Source organism: Ornithorhynchus anatinus, chromosome 4, assembly GCF_004115215.2.
Source record: "Ornithorhynchus anatinus isolate Pmale09 chromosome 4, mOrnAna1.pri.v4, whole genome shotgun sequence".
Classification (NCBI taxonomy): Eukaryota; Metazoa; Chordata; class Mammalia; order Monotremata; family Ornithorhynchidae; genus Ornithorhynchus; species Ornithorhynchus anatinus.
The window spans coordinates 133,912,030-133,935,017 of NC_041731.1; the positions used below are offsets into that span (position 1 = coordinate 133,912,030).

General features: G+C 49.4%; 1 protein-coding gene across 16 annotated transcripts in view; it reads right to left on the bottom strand.

Moving 5' to 3' along the window:
• Window positions 1–22,988, bottom strand: part of ADD1 (adducin 1) — a 105,030-nt gene that overhangs the window by 56,333 nt on the left and 25,709 nt on the right. Inside the window, exon 1 of one of the 16 annotated variants that reach the window (XM_029064052.2) lies at window positions 6,734–6,827. The exons of the other annotated variants lie outside the window; for them this stretch is intronic. The gene's annotated coding sequence lies outside the window, so the exon portion shown is untranslated. Of the gene's footprint in view, window positions 1–6,733; window positions 6,828–22,988 lie in introns of those variants that run through there. 16 annotated transcript variants of the gene reach the window in all.

The window sequence follows — 22,988 nt, forward strand, 5'->3', positions numbered from 1 at the left end:
GTGCAGAGCACTGTTCTAAGCGCTGGGGTAGACACAGGGGAATCAGGTGGTCCCACGTGGGGCTCACAGTCTTAATCCCCATTTTACAGATGAGGTAACTGAGGCCCAGAGAAGTGAAGTGACTCGCCCCCAGTCCCACAGCTGACAAGTGGCAGAGCCGGGATTCGAACCCATGACCTCTGACTCCAAAGCCCGGGCTCTTTCCACTGAGCCACGCTGCTTCTCTATATTGCAAAAATCTATATTGGTTTGCAAGTATTTACCGGTCAGGACATTACACAGTTTTTAAGTCTCCATCAGTGCTGCCTTTGACTCAAATGATTTCTACCGACTCTTTTCCGGGAAGCTGGCAGTATCTTTCTGATGCCCCGGAGCTAATAACTTGGGTAGATTCTGTTTCAACTTTTTTAGAAGGCCAGATAGTTCTGTTAACTCATTTTACAACCCTGCTCTTCTCAGTGAAACCAGTCTGGCTAACAGATCTTCAAACGTCTCCTCTGATCTCTGTCTTCAACACAGACCAATGGCTTCGCAAAAAGGACCGTTTTGGTGCTGACAGTGAATCCTAATGAACTCGCTTCTTTCCATAATCACAATGTTTTGCCTTTTCCTACTCCGACTGAACAATAAACAAGGAAAAAGCCCACACAAACTCAGCTTGAGATGAAATTCAAGAGGCAATTATGTGGCAATAGACGGTAAATGTCGTAAAATTGGAAAAAAAAAAAAAGACGCACCATGACCGATGCGAAAACAGTGCGGGGCTGGGAGTCGGGAGACCTAGGTTTTAGCTCCAAATCACCCAGCTGCCTGTTTTGTGACCTCGGACGAGTCATTTAACTTCTCTGGGCCTCAGTTTCCTCATCCGTAAAGGAGGACTACGATACCCGCCCTTCCTCCCTCTTAGACTGTGAGTCCAGTGTGCGACAGGGACTGTGCTAGATAATTACGGCATTGTTAAGCGCTCACTATGTGCCAAGCACTGTACCTTCCCCAGTGCTCGGCAGTGTGTGTGGCACAGAGTAAGTACCGAATACTACTAATGATGATGTTAATAATGTTGGTATTTGTTAAGCGCTTACTGTGTGCAGAGCACTGTTCTAAGCGCTGGGGTAGATACAAGGTAATCAGGTTGCCTGACGTGAGGCTCGCAGTCTTCATCCCCATTTTACAGATGAGGTCACTGATGCACAGAGAAGTGAAGTGACTTGCCCACAGTCACCCAGCGGACAAGTGGCAGAGCCGGAATTCGGACCCATGACCTCTGGCTCCCCAGCCCGGGCTCTTTCCACCGAGCCACGCTGCTTCTCTAATAATTACGCTAGTAATGAAAAGGTTGTCGACAAAGCGTATCGAAGATATCCAACCTTTCCGTTTCTAGAAACGATAGATTTCCTAATGAAAATATGGACGATGATATCTTCTGGGCGTAGCAAATGATGCTAGACGCTGATAAGAGATCTGGGTTCTCTAAGTCAGAATCCTGAAAAAGGCCAAAGAACGAGGGAAGAACAAGACTAAATCAATCAAGTGGAAAAAGGTTGTGAAATCTTGGTTCGATTCCCGGACTGCAAATATTGGAGGGATAAGGAGAGTTTTGTGTGGGCCAAGTTTGGAGGGGAGCCGCCGTGTCTGAATAAAAGGCTTGGGATCCGTGGACTGACTCAAATGGAGATATGGGACAGTTAAATAATAATAATAATAATGATGTCGGTATTTGTTAAGCGCTTACCCTGTGCCGAGCACTGTTCTAAGCGCTGGGGGAGATACAAGGTGATCAGGTTGTCCCCTGTGGGACTCCCAGTCTTCACCCCCATTTTCCAGATGAGGGAACTGAGGCCCAGGGAAGGGAAGTGGCTCGCCCAGGGTCACCCAGCTGACAAGTGGTGGAGCCGGCATTCGCACCCACGACCTCTGACTCCCAAGCCCGGGCTCTTGCCACTGAGTCACGCTGCTTCCAATGAAGGCGACCGGAATTCTCATCTTCATCTTATGCTGGGGCTAAAGGAGGGATAACGGGCAAGAGCACTCCCTAACCCCTCTCCTCTGCCAGCTCATTACGGGCAGGGAACACGTCTGCTGATTCTCATTCATTCATTCAATCCTACTTTTTGAGCGCTTACTGTGTGCAGAGCACTCTACTAAGCGCTTGGAAAATACAATACTGCAAGAGAGAGACAATCCCTGCCCACAGCGGGCTCACAGTCTAGAAGGGGGAGGAGACAGACATCAATAGAAGTAAATGGACATCAGTATAAAATAAATGGAATTTCAGATCTGTACACACCCACATATAGAGAGCAGCAGCGTGGCTCAGGGGAAAGAGCCCGGGCTTGGGAGCCAGAGGTCATGGGTTCGAATCCCGGCTCTGCCACTTGGCAGCTGTGTGACTTTGGGCAAGTCACTTAACTTCTCGGTGCCTCAGTTCCCTCATCTGTAAAATGGGGATTAAGACTGGGAGCCCCACGTGGGACCACCCGATTCCCCTGTGTCTACCCCAGCGCTTAGAACGGTGCTCGGCACACAGTAAACGCTTAACAAATGCCAACATTATTATTATTATTCACCTCTCTGGGCCTCAGTTCCCTCATCTGTAAAATGGGGATGAAGACCGTGAGCCTCACGTGGGACAACCTGATGACCCTGTATCTCCCCCAGCGCTTAGAACGGTGCTCTGCACATAGTAAGCGCTTAACAAATACCAATATTATTATTATTATATAGCAGCGTGGCTCACTGGAAAGAGCACGGGCTTTGGAGTCAGAGGTCATGGATTCGAACCCCGGCTCTGCCATTTGCCAGCTGTGTGACTTTGGGCAAGTCACTTAACTTCTCGGTGCCTCAGTTCCCTCATCTGTAAAATGGGGATTAAGACCGTGAGCCCCACGTGGGACAACCTGATTCCCCTGTGTCTACCCCAGCGCTTAGAACGGTGCTGTGCACATAGTAAGCGCTTAACAAATACCAACATTATTATTATTATTATATATATATAATAATGCTTATATATATATATATATATATATACACACATATATATAAGTGCTGTGGGGCTGGGGGGAGAGTAAAGGGAACGAGCCGTGGTGATGCAGAAGGGAGGGGGAGCTGAGGAAAAGCGGGGCTTAATCTGGGAAGGCCTCTTGGAGGAGACGGGCTTTCAGTAGGGCTTTGAAGGGGGGAAGAGTCATCGTTGGGCGGATTTTAGGAGGGAGGGCGTTCCAGGCCAGAGGGAGGACGTGGGCCAGGGGTCGGCGGCGAGACGGGTGAGATCGAGGCACAGTAACAAATACCAACATTATTATTACTATTGGGAGAGTGCATTGTACTCTCCCAAGTGCACCGAACAGCGCTCTGCACATCGTAAGCGCTCAATAAATACCACTGGTTGATTGATATAATAATAATGTTGGTATTGTTAAGCGCTTACGATGTGCAGAGCACCGTTCTGAGCGCTGGGGTAGATACAGGGTCATCGGGTTGTCCCCCGTGAGGCTCCCGGTCTTCATCCCCATTTTCCAGATGAGGTCACTGAGGCCCAGAGAAGCGAAGTGACCTGCCAACAGTCACACAGCTGCCAAGTGGCAGAGCCGGGATTCGAACCCACGACCTCCGACTCCCAAGCCCGGGGGCTCTTGCCACCGAGCCGTGCTGCTTCTCCATAGCCCCTAGGTCTGCCATTCCGCTAAGCGGGACTCTCCTAGTACGTGCAAAAGCATGTAGCCGTAAGCCCGTCAAACGGCAGGGACCGTCTCCATCTGTTGCCGACCTGTTCATTCCAAGCGCTCAGTCCAGTGCTCTGCACATAGTAAGCGCTCAGTAAATACTATTGAATGAATCTAGCGATAATAATAATCGCTGTGGTATGTATTAAGGGCTTACTACGTGCCAGGCGCTGCACTAAGCCCCGGGGTGGATGCAAGCAAATCGGGTTGGACACGGTCCCTGTCCCACGTGGGGCTCACGATCTCAATTCCCTTTTGACCGACGCTGAGGTCCAGAGAAGTGAAGTGACTGGCCCAAGGTCACACAGCAGAGGAGTGGGAACGCCCTCCCTCCTCACCTCCGCCAAACTGACTCTCTTCCCCTCTTCCCAGCCCTACCGAGAGCTCGCCTCCTCCGGGAGGCCTTCCCGGACTGAGCCCTCCCTTTCCCTCTGCTCCTCCTTCCCTCCCCATTCCCCCCCCTCCCGCCCTCTGCTCTTCCCCCTTCCCCTCCCCACAGCACTTGTGCACAGTTGTATATATTATTTATCACTCTATTTATTCGATGAATGATATGTCTACATCTACGATCCTATTTATCTTGATGGTACTGATGCCTGACTGCTTGTTTTGTTCTGACTACCTATTTACACCGTGAGCCCGTCGTTGGGCGGGGACGGTCTCTATCTGTTGCCGAATTGTACACTCCAAGCGCTTCGTACAGTGCTCTGCACACAGCGAGCGCTCAAGAGCCCGGGCTTGGGAGTCAGAGGTCACGGGTTCGACTCCCGGCTCTGCCACGTGTCAGCTGTGGGACTGTGGGCACGTCACTTCACTTCTCTGGGCCTCAGTGCCCTCATCTGTAAAATGGGGATTAACTGTGAGCCTCACGGGGGACCACCTGATGACCCTGTATCTCCCCCAGCGCTTAAAACGGTGCTCTGCACATAGTAAGTGCTTAACAAATACCAACATCATTATTGGAGAAGCGGCGTGGCTCAGCGGAAAGAGCCCGGGCCTGAGAGTCAGAGGTCAGGGGTTCGAATCCCCACTCGGCCACTTGTCAGCTGTGCGACTGTGGGCAAGTCACTTCACTTCTCTGTGACTCAGTTACCTCATCTGTAAAATGGGGATTAACTGAGCCTCACGTTCATTCATTCATTCAATAGTATTTATTGAGCGCTTACTATGTGCAGAGCACTGTACTAAGCGCTTGGGATGAACAAGTCGGCAACAGATAGAGACAGCCCCTGCCGTTTGACGGGCTTACAGTCTAATCGGGGGAGATGGACAGACGAGAACAATGGCAATAAACAGAGTCAAGGGAAAGAACATCTCGTAAAAACAATGGCAACTAAATAGAATCAAGGCGATGGGGACAACCTGATTACCCTGTACTACCCCAGCGCTTAGAACAGTGCTCTGCACATAGCAACCGCTTAACAAATACCCATATTATTATTCTCTGTGCCTCAGTTCCCTCATCTGTCAAATGGGAATTAACTGTGAGCCTCACATGGGACAACCTGATGACCCTGTATCCACCCCAGCGCTTAGAACGGTGCTCTGCACATAGCAAGCGCTTAACAAATACCAACATTATTATTATTAACAGTAAATACCATTGAATGAATGAATGAAATCAGCGGAGCCCGGATTAGAACCCGAGACCTTCTGACGGCCGGGGCCTCCTCTACGCCATGCTGCTTCTTTAAAAGGCGGTTCGCCCCAACCACGTTAAACATGCTATACTGAGCACGGAATACTTCTGAGGAAAAAGGAAACATACGCGCGTCCATCTAGAGGTCACACGTCCTGGCAATCCCGGAAGCCAAACATTTTCAAACCGACCCCCGGAAGGAATCTGGGGCCGACGGCTTTGAAGCTCCCTCCCTGTCTTCTCGTCGTCGTGCCTGTTCCGGCACCACAAAGAAGTTGTAGCCAGCAAGGAAATCACTTCAAGTGACCGAGGAGCCCTACAGAACGGACGTGGCGGGCAGCAGTGTGGCCCGGCGGATAAAGCCGCGTGGCTCACTGGAAAGAGTCCGGGCTGGGGAGTCAGAGGTCATGGGTTCGTATCCCGGGTCCGCCACTTGGCAGCCGTGCGACTGTGGGCGAGTCACTTCACTTCTCTGGGCCTCAGTTCCCTCATCTGTCAAATGGGGATGAAGACTGGGAGCCTCACGCGGGACAACCCGATGACCCTGTATCTCCCCGCAGCGCTTAGAACGGTGCTCTGCATATAGTAAGCGCTTAACAAATACCAACATCATTATTATTAAAGCATGGCTCCACCGCCTTCCCACTGTGACCCTGGGCAAGTCATTTCACTTCTCCGTCCTTCAGTTTAATCAGCTGCCCACAATAATGGGGATTCGAAACCTGTTTCCCTTTCTCCTCGGACTGTGAGCCCCATGGGGGACAGGGACCGAATCCGGTCTGATTAACCTGTACGTATCCCAGTGCTTAGAACAGTGCCTGACTCAAATATGATAAAAAATAATTAAAATAAAGTGTCTCCTACTCCGTGCTGGGAATTCCTTCTGGTTAGCGGCCCTGGGGCCTAAGTGTCCCCTCTATGAGGGTGTTGGAGGGCGGTCGCCCCAGAGCTGTTTGAGCAAACCCTCGGATTTGTTCATCCCAGATCCCTGACGAGATCTGAGTCTTTCCAAACGGGGCCGGACACACCCAAAATGGTGGTTTCCTAGCCCGTTAGCTCTTTTTGAAAAAGTCCGTCTCCTCCAAGTCCCCACTGCCCCTAAAAAGCTCCACTCCCTTTTAACCCTCCCCAGCTGCATTTCAGGAAACAAACACCAGTTTGTTTCGCACACAACAGTAACTCCATGGCTAACGTCTGCTCCCTTGCTTTGAGGATCGAGGGGCCTGATTTTAACTCAAAAGTGGCCCAAATCCAGCAGCAGAGGGCACAGACTGAAAATTTTTGCGGTATCCCAGTTTTATCAGGCATTTTAACTCCCCTTTCTGTATTAAAAACGGATTCTTTAATACCCTTGAGATGACTATCAGCTTACTCTTGTACTGGGTGTGCCTGATGAGATACAATACATTTTCTCCAGAGATTCGACTTCCTCTTCATGTTTAGCTCATTTATTCGGCGAGCGTACGACTTGTTTTTGGCTTTAACAGATCATCTGCAGCAGAGACAGAGTGGTGGGAGAAGAGAAGCACGTTTTTAAAAATCCCCGATCCCAACCACATCTCTGCCTCTCTGCGTCCCATTCTTCTGTTCTGTTTAGCCTCGCCTTTCAAAACTCAGCGTCCCTGAAAATAACTTCCAGAAAGGTCACTCTGTGCAGCCAACCACATCAGACCTCGATTTTCAAATTACCCCTGATGTCAAAATTTATCTTGGCCTGTAGAAGTCATTAAGGGCTTCAAAACAAAAAAGGTCTTCTTGTTTTCCAAATCACCAGGTTTACATGCGATAGGGAAGAGAAAAAACGAAGCTGAGAAACAACGCAGCCTAATCCCCCTCGACCTTCAACGCTGTTGACCGTCCCCTTTTCCTGGAAACATTATACTAATAATAATGGCATCTGTTGAGCGCTTACTAGGTGCCGAGCACCGTTCGAAGCACTGGGCAGATGCAAGGTAACGAGGTTGTCCCGGCTCACAGCCTTAATCCCCATTTTCCAGATGAGGTCACTGAGGCCCAGAGAAGTGGAGTGGCTTGCTCAGGGTCACGTAGCAGACGAGTGGCGGGAGAAGCAGCGCGGCTCAGTGGCAAGAGCCCGGGCTTGGGAGTCGGAGTCATGGGTTCGAATCCCGGCTCTGCCACTTGTCAGCTGTGGGAGTGTGGGCGAGTCACTTCACTTGTCTGGGCCTCAATTCCCTCATCTGTAAAATGGGGATGAACTGTGAGCCTCACGTGGGACAACCCGATGACCCCGTATCTCCCCCAGCGCTTAGAACAGTGCTCTGCACATAGTAAGCGCTTAACGAATGCCAACATTATTATTATTATTAGAATCCACGCCCAAGCCCGGGCTCTTTCCACGAAGCCACGCTGCCTCTCTACGTCGGCTTCACTGATTCTATCCTCTTTTGGTTCTCTGGCCGCTCCTTCCCCTGCCTCCCACCCACTAAAAGTGGGAGTCTCCCAAGGTTCAGTTCTGGGTCCCCTTCTCTTCTCCGTCCAATCCCTTGGAGAACTCATTCCTTCCCAGGGCTTCACCTCCCATCTCTCTAGGCAGACGATTCCCAAATCTCCATCTCCAGCCCTGGATGGACAAGCGGCGTGGCTCAGTGGAAAGAGCCCGGGCTTGGGAGTCGGAAGCCATGGGTTCGAATCCCTGCTCTGCCACTTGTCAGCTGTGTGACTGTGGGCGAGTCACTTCACTTCTCTGGGCCTCCGTGACCTCATCTGTAAAATGGGGATTAACTGTGAGCCTCACGTGGGACAACCTGACGACCCTGTATCTACCCCAGCGCTTAGAACAGTGCTTGGCACATAGTAAGCGCTTAACAAATACCAACATTATTATTAAGTCATCGGTTCGAATGCCGGCTCTGCCATTTGGGAGCTGTGTGACTGTGGGCAAGTCATTTCACTTCTCTGAGCCTCAGTGACCTCATCTGGAAAATGGGGATGAAGACCGGGAGCCCCACGGGGGACAACCTGATGACCCTGTATCTACCCCTACGTTTAGAACAGCGCTCTGCACACAGTAAGCGCTTAACAAATACCCACAATATTACATTATTATTAATGTAATGTAATGGGGAAGCAGCGTGGCTCAGTGGAAAGAGCCTGGGCTTGGGAGTCAGAGGTCATGGGTTCGACTCCCGGCTCTGCCACTAGTCAGCTGTGTGACCGTGGGCAAGTCACTTCACTTCTCTATGCCTCAGTGACCTCATCTGTAAAATGGGGATGAAGACGGTGAGCCTCACGTGGGACAACCTGATGACCCTGTATCTACCCCAGCGCTTGGAACAGTGCTCTGCACATAGTAAGCGCTTAACAAATACCAACATTATTACATTATTATTCTCTCTCTCTTTTGCAGCCTGGCACTTCCTCTTGCCTTCGGGACAGCACGACGCGGATGTCCCGCCAACACCTCAAACTTAAGGTGTCCACAACAGAGCTCCTCGTCTTCCCACTCAAATGCTGCCGTCCCCCAGACTTTCCCATCCTCCCGTCTCACGAGCCCGGAATCGTGACGTGATCCTCGAATCCGCAGGTTCAATCTGTCGCCAAATCCTCTGGGTTCACCCTTCATGAGGCCACTAAAATCCACCCTTCTCCTCTCCATCCGAAACGCTACCACGTTAATCCACGCAACGGTCCGATCCTGCCTCGGTTGCTGCATCCCGCAGAAGAGAAGCAGCGCGGCTCAGTGGCAAGAGGCCGGGCTTGGGAGTCAGAGGCCGTGGGTTCTAATCCCGGCTCCGCCGCTTGTCAGCCGTGTGACCTTGGGCAAATCACTTCACTGGGCCTCAGTTCCCTCATCTGGAAAATGGGGATTGCGACTGGGAGCCTCACGTGGGACAACCTGACTACCTTGTATCTCCCCCAGCGCTTAGAACAGCGCTTTGCACATAGTAAACGCTTAACCAATCCCATCATTATTATCATTAATAGGTTCGAAGCCATTAACAGCCGTCTCCCCCTCTAGACTGTAACCTCACTGTGGGCAGGGAATGTGTTATTCATTCATTAGTATTTATTGAGCGCTTACTATGTGCAGAGCACTGTACTAAGCGCTTGGAATGTATAATTTGGCAACAGATAGAGACAATCCCTGCCCACTGTCGGGCTTACGGTCTAGTCGGGGGAGACAGACAAAAACCAGCGCTTAGAACAGTGCTCTGCACATAGTAAGCACTTAACAAATACCAACATTATTATTATTATTAAAAACAGTAGCAACAAATAGAATCAAGGGGATGTACATCTCATTAACAAAATAAATAGGGTAATAAAAATATATACAAATGAGCAGACGAGCAGAGTGCTGAGGGGAGGGGAAGGGAGAGGGGGAGGTGCAGAGGGAAAGGGGGGGAAAGGGGGCTTAGCTGAGGCGAGGTGAAGGGGCGGGCGGAGAGGGAGCAGAGGGGAAAGTGTTATAGTGTTATACTGTATTCACCCAAGCAGTTAGCACAGTGCTCTGCACACAGTAAGTGCTCAATAAATGCCACTGATTGAGAAAGCCCTTGGGTGGGTACACTACAGCAGAGTTGCTATACTCTCCCCACTTTCAAAATCTTATCAAAATCACACCTCTTCCAAGGGGTCTTCCCGACTAACTCATCTTCCCTCCAGCTTCTCCCTTTTAATAACAACAATAATAATGTTGGTATTTAATAATGTTGGTATTTGTTAAGCGCTTACTATGTGCAGAGCACTCTTTATTTAAGAGCTTACTATGTGCCGAGCACTGTTCTAAGCACTGGGGGAGCTACGGGGTCATCGGGTTGTCCCACGTGAGGCTCGCAGTTAATCCCCATTTTCTAGATGAGGTCACTGAGGCCCGGAGAAGTGAAGTGACTTGCCCAAGGTCACAGAGCAGACAAGTGGCAGAGCCGGGATTAGAACCCATGACTTTCTGACTCCCAGCCCCGGGCTCTAGCCACGACGCCATGCTGTTATTATTATTACGTGGAGACAGACATTAAATTACAGTTGGGGAAGTAGCACAGTAGGATATGGTCATTATTATTAATAGCAATAATAATTATGGTAATAATAATGTTGGGATTTAAGCGCTTACTATGTGCAGAGCACTGTTCTAAGCGCTAGGGGAGATACAGGGTCATCAGGTTGTCCCATGTGAGGCTCCCAGTTAATCCCCACTTTAGAGATGAGGTAACTGAGGCACAGAGAAGCGAAGTGACTCGCCCACAGTCACCCAGCTGACGAGTGGCAGAGCCGGGAGTCGAACCCAGGACCTCTGACTCCGAAGCCCAGGCTCTTTCCACTGAGCCACGCTGCTTCCCGGTACTTAAGTGCTTACTATGTGCTAAGCACTGTTTTAAGCGCTGGGGTAGATACAAGCTAATCAGGTTGGAGAGTCCCTGTCCCACACGGGGCTCACGGTCTTAACTTCTTAACTTCTCTGCGTCTCAGTTCCCTCATCTGGAGAATGGGGACGAAGACTACGAGCCCCACGTGGCACAACATGACCTCTGACTCCCAAGCCCGGGCTCTTTCCACTGAGCCACGCTGCTTCAATTTTTGAGAATTTCAGATTTAGAAAATTTCAATTTTAGAGAATGTGGAGAGAATGCCAGAATTCTAGCATTTTAGAGAATGCTGTGGAATGCCACTAGAGAAGCGGCGAGGCTCAGTGGAAAGAGGCCGGGCTTGGGAGTCGGAGGTCGTGGGCTCGAATCCCGGCTCTGCCACTTGTCAGCTATGTGACTTTGGGCAAGTCGCTTCACTGGTCTGGGCCTCAGTGACCTCATCTGGAAAATGGGGATTAAAACTGTGAACCCCACCTTGTATTCCCCCCAGTGCTTAGAACAGTGCTTGGCGCATAGTAAGCCCTTAACAAATACCACCGTTATTATTATCACTTTGGCCACAGTAGCAACTCACAGTAGTTGAGGGTCACAAGGACTCCCTGCGGTTAACACATAAATGAGAAAAAGCCAAATGTCTGGTGGAATTTTCCAACCACTCTCTGCTCCCAATCTGAACTGACGCCATGTCCCCTCGAAACAGCACCGTTTCACGCTGAAGTGACACGACTCGAACACGATCTGGGGCTTCAAAGGGCCACGTGAACAGATCATCCGTTTCCCATACTAGACGTAAACTCAATTACTGGTAAGCCTCCCCTCTCATTCATTCATTCATTCATTCAATAGTATTTATTGAGCGCTTACTAGGTGCAGAGCACTGTACTAAGCGCTTCGAATGGACAAATCGGTAACAGATAGAGACGGTCCCCGCCCTCTGACGGGCTCACGGTCTGATCGGGGGAGACGGACGGACGAGAACGATGGCGATAAATAGAATCGAGGGGAAGAACGGCTCATTAAAACCGCACCCGGGAGACTCCGACTGTTTTCCATTCGCGTCGCTGTTTCGACGCGGTAAAATATTACACACAGGCCTGCGACCCAGATCTCCGCTGGAACATCATGAGCCAGCCCCCCCCGTCTCTGACAAGACCATTTTTGAAAGGTGGCCACTTTGAGAGGCTGGGCTGCGAACGGTAACTTCGACGATCCCATCCGCCGAACGCCCCGAAGCGTCCTCCTGGGATCTGCCGGCGGGCCGGAGCCGCACCATCACAGACGCGGGACGGTGGCTTCCGTTTGAAGCGATTCTCTTTGAGCCGTATCGGTAGATCAAATCGGCGTTTAGGTTTCTGAAGAGAGCGTCATTCCAAGAGGCGTGCCAAAGTCTGTCCAATGGGCGTCGAAGAACGGGCCTTGGAGAGGCAAGGCAAAGAAACGAGCAAGGGAAAGGCCCTTTACCTAAAGACCGATGATAATAATAATAATAATAATAATAATGTTGGTATTTAAGCGCTTACTATGTGCAGAGCACTGTTCTAAGCGCTGGGGGAGATACAGGGTCATCGGGTTGTCCCACGTGAGGCTCACAGTCTTCACCCCCATTTTCCAGATGAGGGAATTGAGGCCCAGAGAAGTGAAGTGACTTGCCCACAGTCACCCAGCTGACAAGTGGATTTGAACCCGTGACCTCTGACTCCCAAGCCCGGGCTCGTTCCACTGAGCCACGCTGCTAGGCGCGGAAAAAGAAAAGCCAGACTGAAGCTAGGCTAACCTTGGCGGCTAATACGCGTTCTCGCCAGCGGCCGGGACAAATTTATTCATTCAATAAACTCGACTGAATGAACGCACACTGTGAGAGGCAACTGCATTAGGGCAAACAGATTATTATTACTATGAATAATCAGTGGACTATACCGAACGTGCTTACTCCATACAGAGCACTGTCCTGTAAGGGCTTGGGCGAGGACAATACAACGAATTTGGGAGATGTGTTTTCTGCCCACAACGAGCTTACACGGGAAACATATAAATAAATTACGGGGGCGGATTTAAGTGCAGCGGGGCTGACGGTGGGGTGAATATCGAGCGATTACAGGGTCCAGAGCCAAGCCCACAGGCGACACAGTAGGGAGAGGAAGTCAGTGCTTTATTTATTCATTCAATAGTACTTATTGAGCGCTTACTACGTGCAGAGCACTGTACTAAGCGCATGGAATGGACAATTCGGCAACAGAGGCAATTTATCATTTTCCCGACCGCAAAAGGTCTCCTGAGATCATTCAAATGCAGAGAGGGCCTAGGCTCCAGACAGGGCATGGCCTTCTGTTGGACTGTCCTCTCCCAAGTGCTTAGTACAGTGCTCTGCACATAATAAATGCTCAGGAAATACTGCCGACCGATTGACTGCCTGGCGCGGAGAGGCAGTGCCTCAGTCCGGGGCAAGTGAAGAAGGTGGACTTCCAGCGTGGTGGGAGTCGGGGGGGGAGGGGGAAGTAGAGTTGACTTGGGAAAGAGAATTGTGAAAAAAAAGCATTATTTTATTCTTATGACCACCTGAAATGGTTCATCACCCACAACGAATTTCCCTCAACGACCTAAGACTTTCCAATTTTCTTTGAGGAGCTAATTGGAAACGGATTTTCTTTCACATCCACAGATTCCGTGGGTTTGATCCTAAGTTACCTCCCCTTGGACTACCGGGGGAAGTAGAAGCAGTGTGGCCTCGTGGAGAGAGCCCGGGCTTGGGAGTCAGGCGTCATGGGTTCTAATCCCGACTCCGCCACTTGTCTGCTGTGTGATTTTGGGCAAGTCACTTCACTTCTCTGCGCCTCAGTGACCTCATCTGTAACAATGGGGATTATAAAATGTGAGCCCCACCTGGGACAATCTGATTACCCTGAATCTCCCCCAGCGCTTAGAGAATAGTGCTCTGCACAGAGTAAGCGCTTAACAAATACCATTATTATTATTATTATTTTTTTTTGCCAAATTTCCTATGTGGTGAAGGTGGATCCCTCTGTCCCTTTTAGCGATGGCGGTTCAGAACCGGTTGCGGGCCACAGCGTGTAAGCTCACTGCGGGCAGTGAACGGGTCTTCCAACTCTGGTGTATTGTGCTCTCCCGGGGGCACCCGTTCTAGAAGCCGGAGGACCCGGGTTCGAGTCCGACCCGTTCCCTCAGCCTGCCGTGCGACCGTGGGCAAATCGCTTCACTTCTCTGCACCTCAGTCTGTAAAATGGGGGTAATAATACCGATTTATTTTATTGATGATGTGCATATATCTAGGATTCTATTTATCTGTTCTGATGGTATTGATGCCTGTCTGCTTGTTTGGTTTTGCTTTCCGTCTCCCCCTTTTAGACTGTGAGCCCGTCGCTGGGCAAGGATTGTCTCTATCCGTTACCGAACTGTACATTCCAACGCTTACTACAGTGCTCTGCACACAGTAAGCGCTCAATAAATACGATTGAATGAATGAATAATAATAATAAATATGTTGGTATTTGTTAAGCGCTTACTATGTGCAGAGCACTGTTCTAAGCGCTCGGGGAGATACAGGGTAATCAGGTCATCCCACATGAGGCTCACAGTCTTCATCCCCATTTTACAGATGAGGTAACTGAGGCACATGAATACCTGCCTTGTTCTGCCTACCTCACAGGGGTGTTGTGAGGGTTTGAAATGAACTAATTAATGTGAGAGTGTTCTGCTAATAAAGGCACTATAACAAACCCATCCACAGCTTAGTAGAGTCCCTGGCATAAAGTGCTTAATAAATACCGTAATTATTATTATTATACAGAGCTCTGTGCAAAATAAGCACTCAAAAAATACCACTGATTAAGCAAAAAGTACACATGGGAAAGAAGCTTCTTTTAAATGCCTTTAAAAATGGGGTCTTGCAAATGTGTACGTGAGCTCTCTCTCTCTCTCTCAGGCACCCAAGGCTTTTAAAATGTCACCAGACATGAATTTTTATATACACACACCCTCAACTCAACTGTGAATGACAAGTGCAAAAGGCTTTTAAAAAGTCACCTGATTTTTTAAAGAATCTTTAGACCATCAAACATTTAATTTTCAGTTACTTCATTTTTATAAAAAATAAAGGATTATAAGTGCTGCTGGGTATACTGTCAGGTCTCATCACCTATAGAGCTCCCTGTTTTGGTGAGATTTCTCCATTTCACACACAGACATTCCTAAATCGATCAATGGTAATAATAATAATAATGCTGGTATTTGTTAAGCGCTTACTATGTGCCGAGCACTGTTCTAAGCGCTGGGGTAGACACAGGGGAATCGGGTTGTCCCACGTGGGGCTCACAGTCTTAATCCCCTTTTTACAGATGAGGTAACTGAGGCACCGAGAAGTTAAGTGACTCGCCCAAAGTCACACAGCTGACAAGTGGCCGAGCGGGGATTCGAACCCATGACCTCTGACTCCAGAGCCCGTGCTCTTTCCACTGAGCCGCGCTGCTTCTCTGGTATTTAATGAGCGCTATATGCAGAGCGCTGTACTAAGCGCTTGGGAGAGAACACTACAACGGAATTAGTGAACACATTCCCTGCCCCAAATAAGCTTATAATCTAGGCGTCTAAATCAGGCTGTAGTTTGGTTCCCCTGGAAAAAAAAATGATGGGTATGGTTTTGAAAACAACTCGGGCTAAGCCACCTGATAACTCTAACTGCTTTCAAAAAAACTAATCCCTTTGTATTTTTTTCCCTTAAATTTGGGAGATCTTTGACTACAGAATAGCTCTGTTTTGGCCGCAATCCAGGCCTTTTCACAAAATGCTCTATTCCCCCTTCCCCATAAACCAGTCAGGGCTTTAGAGGCATAACGACCAACTAGACACCGAAGAGCCAGAAGGTTTTGGTGTGCAATTATTCAGCAGAGAGCTTCATTTTCCCTCTCTGCTCTTCAGGAAAAGCTGTGGTTACCACCGAGTACGCAGGTGGATTCCATTTACCTATCAGTGATCAATCAAATTTATCGAGCACTTACTGGGTGCAGGGCACAGTACTAAGCCCTTGAATGTAACGGACACATTCCCTGCCCACAGCAAGCTTAGAGTCTGTGGTGGGGAGAGGCAGACATCAACAGGAATAAATGAATTACGGATAAGTTCACAAGGGGTGTGGGGAGGGGGTCGGGAGGGGAATAAAGGGAGCAAGTCGGGGCGATGCAGGAGAGAGTGGGAAAAGAGGAAATGTGGGCTTAGAGAAGGCCTTTTGGAAGAGATGTGTCTTCAATAAGGCTTTGGGGCTTAGCACAGTGTTTTGCCCACTGTAAGCGCTCAATAAAAACGACCGAATGAAATGCAAGAATGAGGAGGGGAGTGGAAGTGTCAGATACGGTGGGGGAAGACGTTCCGGGCCAGAGGCAGGACGTAGGCAAGAGGCTGGCGGCGAGGTAGACAAGATCGAGGGACGGTGAGTCCCTAGGCATTAGGAGGGCAGAGCGTGTGGGATGGGCTTTTAGTGGGAGAGTAACGAGGTGAGGTAGGAGGGGACAAGGTGATTGATGAAAGTATTAAGTGCTTACTGTGTGAACGGCACTGAGCTAAGTTGTGGGAAAGAGTGTAGGGATGGGAATTATCAGACATGGCCCCCGTCTCTCGACAATCTATGAATATAGGTGGGCGGGGGGTTGGGGAGAGGACTGGAGTCCCACCCATTGGGAGCATTGAAGTATTTACACATTGTGTAATGTGTAAATGTTATGTAACGTATAAATGTAATGTGTAAAATGTTACAAGAGCGTAAGGGAGAACAACAAATATGCCACAGGCCCCATTAAAACAGAAGTCAGTCGGGCGCTGTGGGTCGAGGAGCCGAATTTCTCCGCGCGACTCAGAGTCCACACCGACAGCTCCGCAGCCCGCAGCTTTTCTGAGGTTCGATGCTGATTATTCTATTTGAGATGTGAGAGGCGTGTTCAAGCCATGGCTAAATCCTGTCGGTTCACCCTTCACGACATCGTTCAGATCCATAATAATAATAATAATAATAATAATGTTGGTACTTGTTAAGCGCTTACTATGTGCAGAGCACTGTTCTAAGCGCTGGGGGAGATACAGGGTAATCAAGTTGTCCCACGTGAGGCTCACAGTTAATCCCCATTTTCCAGATGAGGGAACTGAGGCCCAGAGAAGTGAAGTGACTTGCCCACAGTCACACAGCTGACAAGTGGCAGAGCCGGGATTCGAACTCGTGACCTCTGACTCCCAAGCCCGGGCTCATTCCACTGAGCCACGCTGCTTCTCCATCCTGCTCCATCCTTTCCTCTCCATCCAAACAACTATCACGTTAATCCAAGCCCTTATCCTCTCCCGCCTGGATTTCTGCATCAGCCTCCTCGCTGAACTCCCAGCCCCGTCTCTCCCCACTCCAGGCCATACTTCACTGTGCCGCCCGCATCATCTCTCTATAAAAACATCCGGGATGTGTTTCCCCGCTCACAATAATAATAACAATGTTGGCATTTGTTAAGCGCTTACTATGTGCCGAGCACTGTTCTAAGCGCTGGGGGAGATCCAGGGGTGAGGCTCGCAGTCTTCATCCCCATTTTACAGATGAGGGAACTGAGGCCCAGAGAAGTGAAGTGATTTGCCCACGGTCCCACAGCTGACCAGTGGCAGAGCCGGGATTCGGATCCATGACCACGGACTCCCCAGCCCGTGCTCCTTCCACTGAGCCACGCTGCTTCTCCAGTGGTTGCCGTCCACCTCCGCGACAAACAGGAACTCCTTACCATCGGCTTTAAAACTCAATCCCTCAGTAGACTGCTCTGCCCACAGTAAGCTCCATAAATCCAATTGATTGATTGGCCATTAACTACTCCAACTGATGTGCTCAATTCTGTCAGTAACAGAGAAGTGAAGTGACTTGCCCACAGTCACACAGCTGACAAGTGGCAGAGCCAGGATTTGAACCCATGACCTCTGATTCCCAAGCCCGGGCTCTTTCCACTGAGCCACTATGCTTCACTACATAGTTGGCAGACACATTCCCTGCCCACAGTGAGATTACAGCCTAGAGGGAAGAGACAGACTTTCGGTAGAAATACATAAATTACTGTTATAATAATAATGATGGCATTTGTAGAGCGCTTATGTGCAAAGCACTGTTCTAAGCGCTGGGGCGGATACAAGCAGCATGGCTCAGTGGAAAGAGCACGGGCTTTGGAGTCAGGGCTCATGAGTTCGAATCCCAGCTCTGCCACTCGTCGGCTGTGTGACTGTGGGCGAGTCACTTCACTTCTCTGTGCCTCAGTTCCCTCATCTGTAAAATGGGGATTAAGACTGTGAGCCCCATGTGGGACAACCTGAATCCCCTATGTCTACCCCAGCGCTTAGAACAGTGCTCGGCACATAGTAAGCGCTTAACAAATACCAACATTAATTAAATTAAATTAATTAAATTACAAGGTGATCAGGTCGTCCCACTTGGGGCTCACAGTCTTCCATCTTCATTTTACCCTATTTATTTTGTTTAATGAGATGTACATCACCCTGATTTATTTGCCATTGTTTTTACGAGATGTTCTTCCCCTTGACTCTATTTATTGCCATTGTTCTCGTCTGCCCGTCTCCCCCGATTAGACTGTACGCCCGCCAAGGGGCAGGGACTGTCTCTATCTGTTGCTGATTTGTCCATTCCAAGCGCTTAGTACAGTGCTCTGCACACAGTAAGCGCTCAATAAATACTATTGAATGAATTTTACAGATGAGGTAACTGAGGCCCAGAGAAGTGAAGCGACCGGCCCAAAGTCACACAGCTGACAAGCGGCGGAGGCGGAATTAGAACCCATGACCTCTGACTCCCAAGCCCGGGCTCTTTCCACCGAGCCACGCTGCTTCATATTGTTATGTCTGTAAGCCTTGTGGGGCTGAGGAGGGGTGAATAAAAGGTGCAAATCGAAGTGTAAAGACGATACGGAAGGAAGAGGGAGAGGACGGCAGATAGGTATGACGGGGTCAGATGGTGGCGACCCTTAAAGCAGCATGGCCTAGTGGATAGAGCACAGGCCTGGGAGTCAGAAGGTCATGGGTTCTAATCCCAGCTCCGCCACTTGCCTGCCGTGTGGCCTTGGTCAAGTCACTTCACTGGGCCTCAGTTCCCTCGGCTGGAAAATGGGGATGAAGACTATGAGCCCCACGCGGGACAGCGACTGGGTCCAACCTGATTTCCTTGTATCCACCCCAATGCGTGGCACACAATAAGCACTTAAATACCACAGTTATCATCATTATTATCATCAGGAGGCGCTTCCGATGCGGAGAGAGCTAGGGAGTCGGTGGCAAGTTTGGAAGAGAAGAGCGATGTGAGTTGAGAGAACAGCTAGGGAGCCTAAATGGCACCAATAAATACACCCAAAGGCTGTTTCTAAATTAGCGACACAAAAACTTTAAGCTCCTCATGGCCTTATTGGTCGGGCTAAGAGATAAAAATCTAGGCTAAATTAGCCTTCTGACCATTGTAATATTCGATTTTATTTCCCCAAATGTACACATCTAAGGCCTCCAGGAGTTTCTAACGAAGTAGAGAAAACAAGCCTAAGTTCTCCACAAGGTTGTCTTTCTTTTCTACTCCTCCCCGTTATCATAAGTTGCTCATGAAAGTCGAACAGAGGCCAAAGAGGGGAGAAATAAATAAGGTGGAGAAGGCAACCCAAGCGCAGGGGGCTAAATTGGCGCTTTGACATTGCTGCACACAGTAAGTGCCCCAAAATTATGAACAACTGTTTGATTCTGGGATCCCAAATTGCATCTGTCTGCCCTTGGGAAATGCGGCCACGAGCCACTGTACAAGCAGCGTGGCCCGAGAAGCAGCGTGGCCTAGTGGATAGAGCCCGGGCCTGGAAACTGGAAGGACCTAGGTTCTAATCCTGCATCTTCCGCTTGTCTGCTGCGGGACCTGGGGCAAATCGCTTCGAGTTCTCTGTACCTCAGTTACCTCATCTGAAAAATGGGGATTAATAATAATAATAATAATGATAATCATAATAGTAATGTTGGTATCTGTTAAATGCTTACTATGTGCAGAGCACTGTTCTAAGCGCTGGGGTGGATACAGGCTGATCAGGCTGTCCCACGTGAGGCTCACAATCTTAATCCCCATTTTCCAGATGAGGTCACTGAGGTACAGAGAAGTTAAGTGACTTGCCCACGGTCACACAGCTGACAAGCGGCGGAGCCGGGATTCGAACCCATGACCTCTGACTCCCAAGCCCGGGCTCTTTCCACTGAGCTTCTCTGACAGTGCACTCCACAGGGGCCGGAGACTGTGTCCCAACTTCCTTGGCTTGTAATAGTTTATGATAATTATGGTATTTAAGGGCTTACTATGTGCCAGGCACTGTACTAAGCGCTGGGGTGGATACAAACAAATCAGGTTGGGCACCGTCCCTGTCCCATGTGGGGCTCACAGTCTCAGTCCTCATTTTACAGATGTGGTGACTGAGGCGCAGAGAAGTGAAGTGACTTGCCTAAGGTCACACGGAATCTACCCCGGCCCTTAGCACAATGCCTGGTACATAGTAAGTGCTTATCGAATACCATTAAAATAAACAAAAAACCGCGGCTGGATTCTTCCGGCCACTTGATTTCTCTAGCATCTGAGAAGCAGCGTGGCTCGGTGGAAAGAGCCCGGGCTTGGGAGTCAGAGGTCACGGGTTCAAATGCCAGCTCGGCCGCTTGTCAGCTGTGTGACTTTGGGCAAGTCACTTAACTTGTCTGTCCCTCAGTTAAGTCATCTGTTAAAATGGGGCTTAAAACTGTGAGCCCCATGGGGGACAACCTGATCACCTTGTATCCTCTCCAGCGCTTAGAACAGTGCTTTGCACACAGTAAGCGCTTAACAGATGCCATTGTTATAACAATAATAATTATAATAATGATATTTGTTAAGTGCTTACTATATGCCAGGTACTGTGCTAAGCGTGGGAGTATTCATTCATTCATTCAATCGTATTTACTGAGTGCTTACTGTACTAAGTGCTTGGGAGAGTACAATATAACGACAGACACAACCCTGCCCACAATGAGCTCACGGTCTAGAGGGGGAGAAGGGCATTAATAAAAATAAATAAGTGAATAAATATATACAGATATATCCAGCTGTGCTGTGAGGATGGGAGGGAGGATGAATGACGGAGCAGGTAAGAGCGGCGCAGAAGGGAGTGGGAGAAGAAGAGAGGAGGGCGCGGTCGGGGAAGGCCCCTCGGAGGAGACGGGCCTTCGATAAGGTTTTGAAGTCGGGGAGAGCGATTATCCGTCCGATATGAGGAGGGAGGGTGTTCCAGGCCCGAGGGAGGATGTGGGCGAGAGGTCGGTGGCGAGAAAGATGAGATGGAGGTACAGTGAGGAGGTCGGCATTAAAGGAATGAAGTGTGCAGATTGGATTGTAGTAGGAGAAAAAAATGGCAAAATGTGATAATTCCCATCTGTTTTTGAGAGCGTATTTTAAAACGGTCGGATCAGAAAATAGCTGGTTACAAAGTCCACAGTGCATCTGGAAATGAACAAAAACTCAACTTTGATTCGGTCTGTTTTAGCGACACCCATGGGATTGAGGAGACTGACAGATTCACTTTAGGCAACACACATTTCTTATTCAGCTGTGTCCTGTCACTTCTCAGTGGGGCTAGGCCTACAGACACTGGACGTGGTCAAAATGAGTGGTCAGAAGCGGCGGGGCTTAGTGGTCTAGGGGCAAGGGCCCGGGCTTGGGAGTCAGAGGTCGTGGGTTCTAATCCCAGCTCCGCCACTTATCAGCTATGAGACTTTGGGCAAGTCACTTCACTGTGCCTCGGTTCCCTCACCTGTAAAATAGGGATGCAGACTGTGAGCCCCGCGTGGGACAACCTGTATCTACCCCAGCGCTTAGAACAGTGCTTGGCACAGAGTAAGCGTTTAAACAAACACCATCGTTATTATTATTTGAAAGAACTCCAACCTAACCTGTCCTCCACTGGGCCCACATATTTCTCAGCGACCTAGGCAGAAGCAGCCTCTTTTTCCAACGCACAAAATGGCGGTCTGTAAATAATTTCTTCAGCTGAAATTTAAAGGGGGGACTAAGAGCTGCTTGACGTCCTAAAAGCTTCCTTCCTCCCCACCCCCCGCAGGACTGTCACGAGGTGGGGGACTACCCCAAATTTCTGGGGATATGCAATGGAAGGGCTAATCCTTCCTGATCTGATTGATTTTCTTTCCTGTTAAATGCGCTACTCCTTTTTATAATAATAATGTTGGTATTTGTTAAGCGCTTACTATGTGCGGAGCACTGTTGTAAGCACTGGGGGAGATACAGGGTCATCAGGTTGCCCTACATGAGGCTCACAGTCTTCATCCCCATTTTCCAGATGAGGTCACTGAGGCCCAGAGAAGTGACTTGCCCAACGTCACCCAGCTGACAAATGGCAGAGCCAGGATTCGAATCCATGACCTCTGACTCCAGAACCCCTGCTCTTTCCACTGAGCCACGTCTGCCTACTTTGCGGTTACGGTCCTCTAGACTGTAAACTCATTGTGCGCCGATAACCTACCGATTCCGATGTACTGTACCCTCACAAGTGCTCAGTACAGTGCCCTGCACACAGTAAGCACTGATTAATTGATTCATAACTAACAAATGGGGCAAAACTCCTAACGGTGTTTATTCGGTTGCACTGGGAGAGTACAAGAGAGTGAGGAAAAACATAATCCCTGCCCTCCAGAACTTCACCTGAAGCAGCGTGGCCTAGTGGAAAGAGCACAGTCCTAAGAGTCAGAGGGTCTGGGTTCTAATCCCGGCTCTACCGCTTGTCTGCTGTGTGATCTTGGGCAGTCACTTCACTCCCTCTGTGCCTCAGTTCCCCGATTGTCAAGTGGGGATTCAATACCTGTTCTCCCCGCTCTTTAGACTGGGAGCCCCATGTGGGGTTTTGATTATTTTGTACCTACCCCAGTGCTTAACAGAGGGTTTGGCACATAAAAAGGGCTTTAGGAGCACCACGGTTATTAAATTCCGGTAGGGGAGCCGGTCAGTGGAATAAAACTGCAGACTATAGACTGTGAGCTCGCGGTGCGCAGGGAATGGGCCTGTTATATTGCTGTTGTACTCTCCCAGACGCTTAGTACACAGTAAACAATAAATAAGACCGACTACAGAGAGGAGGAACGAGGAGATGGAGAAACTTGAGTTTGTGCTTAAGCAACAGGGCACGTAGAGTCATCTGTGTAAGTCTTTTAGGAGGCTGTGAGTCCTCAAGAGCTCAGACGGTCCTGAAGTTTGGGTGGGTTTGGTTC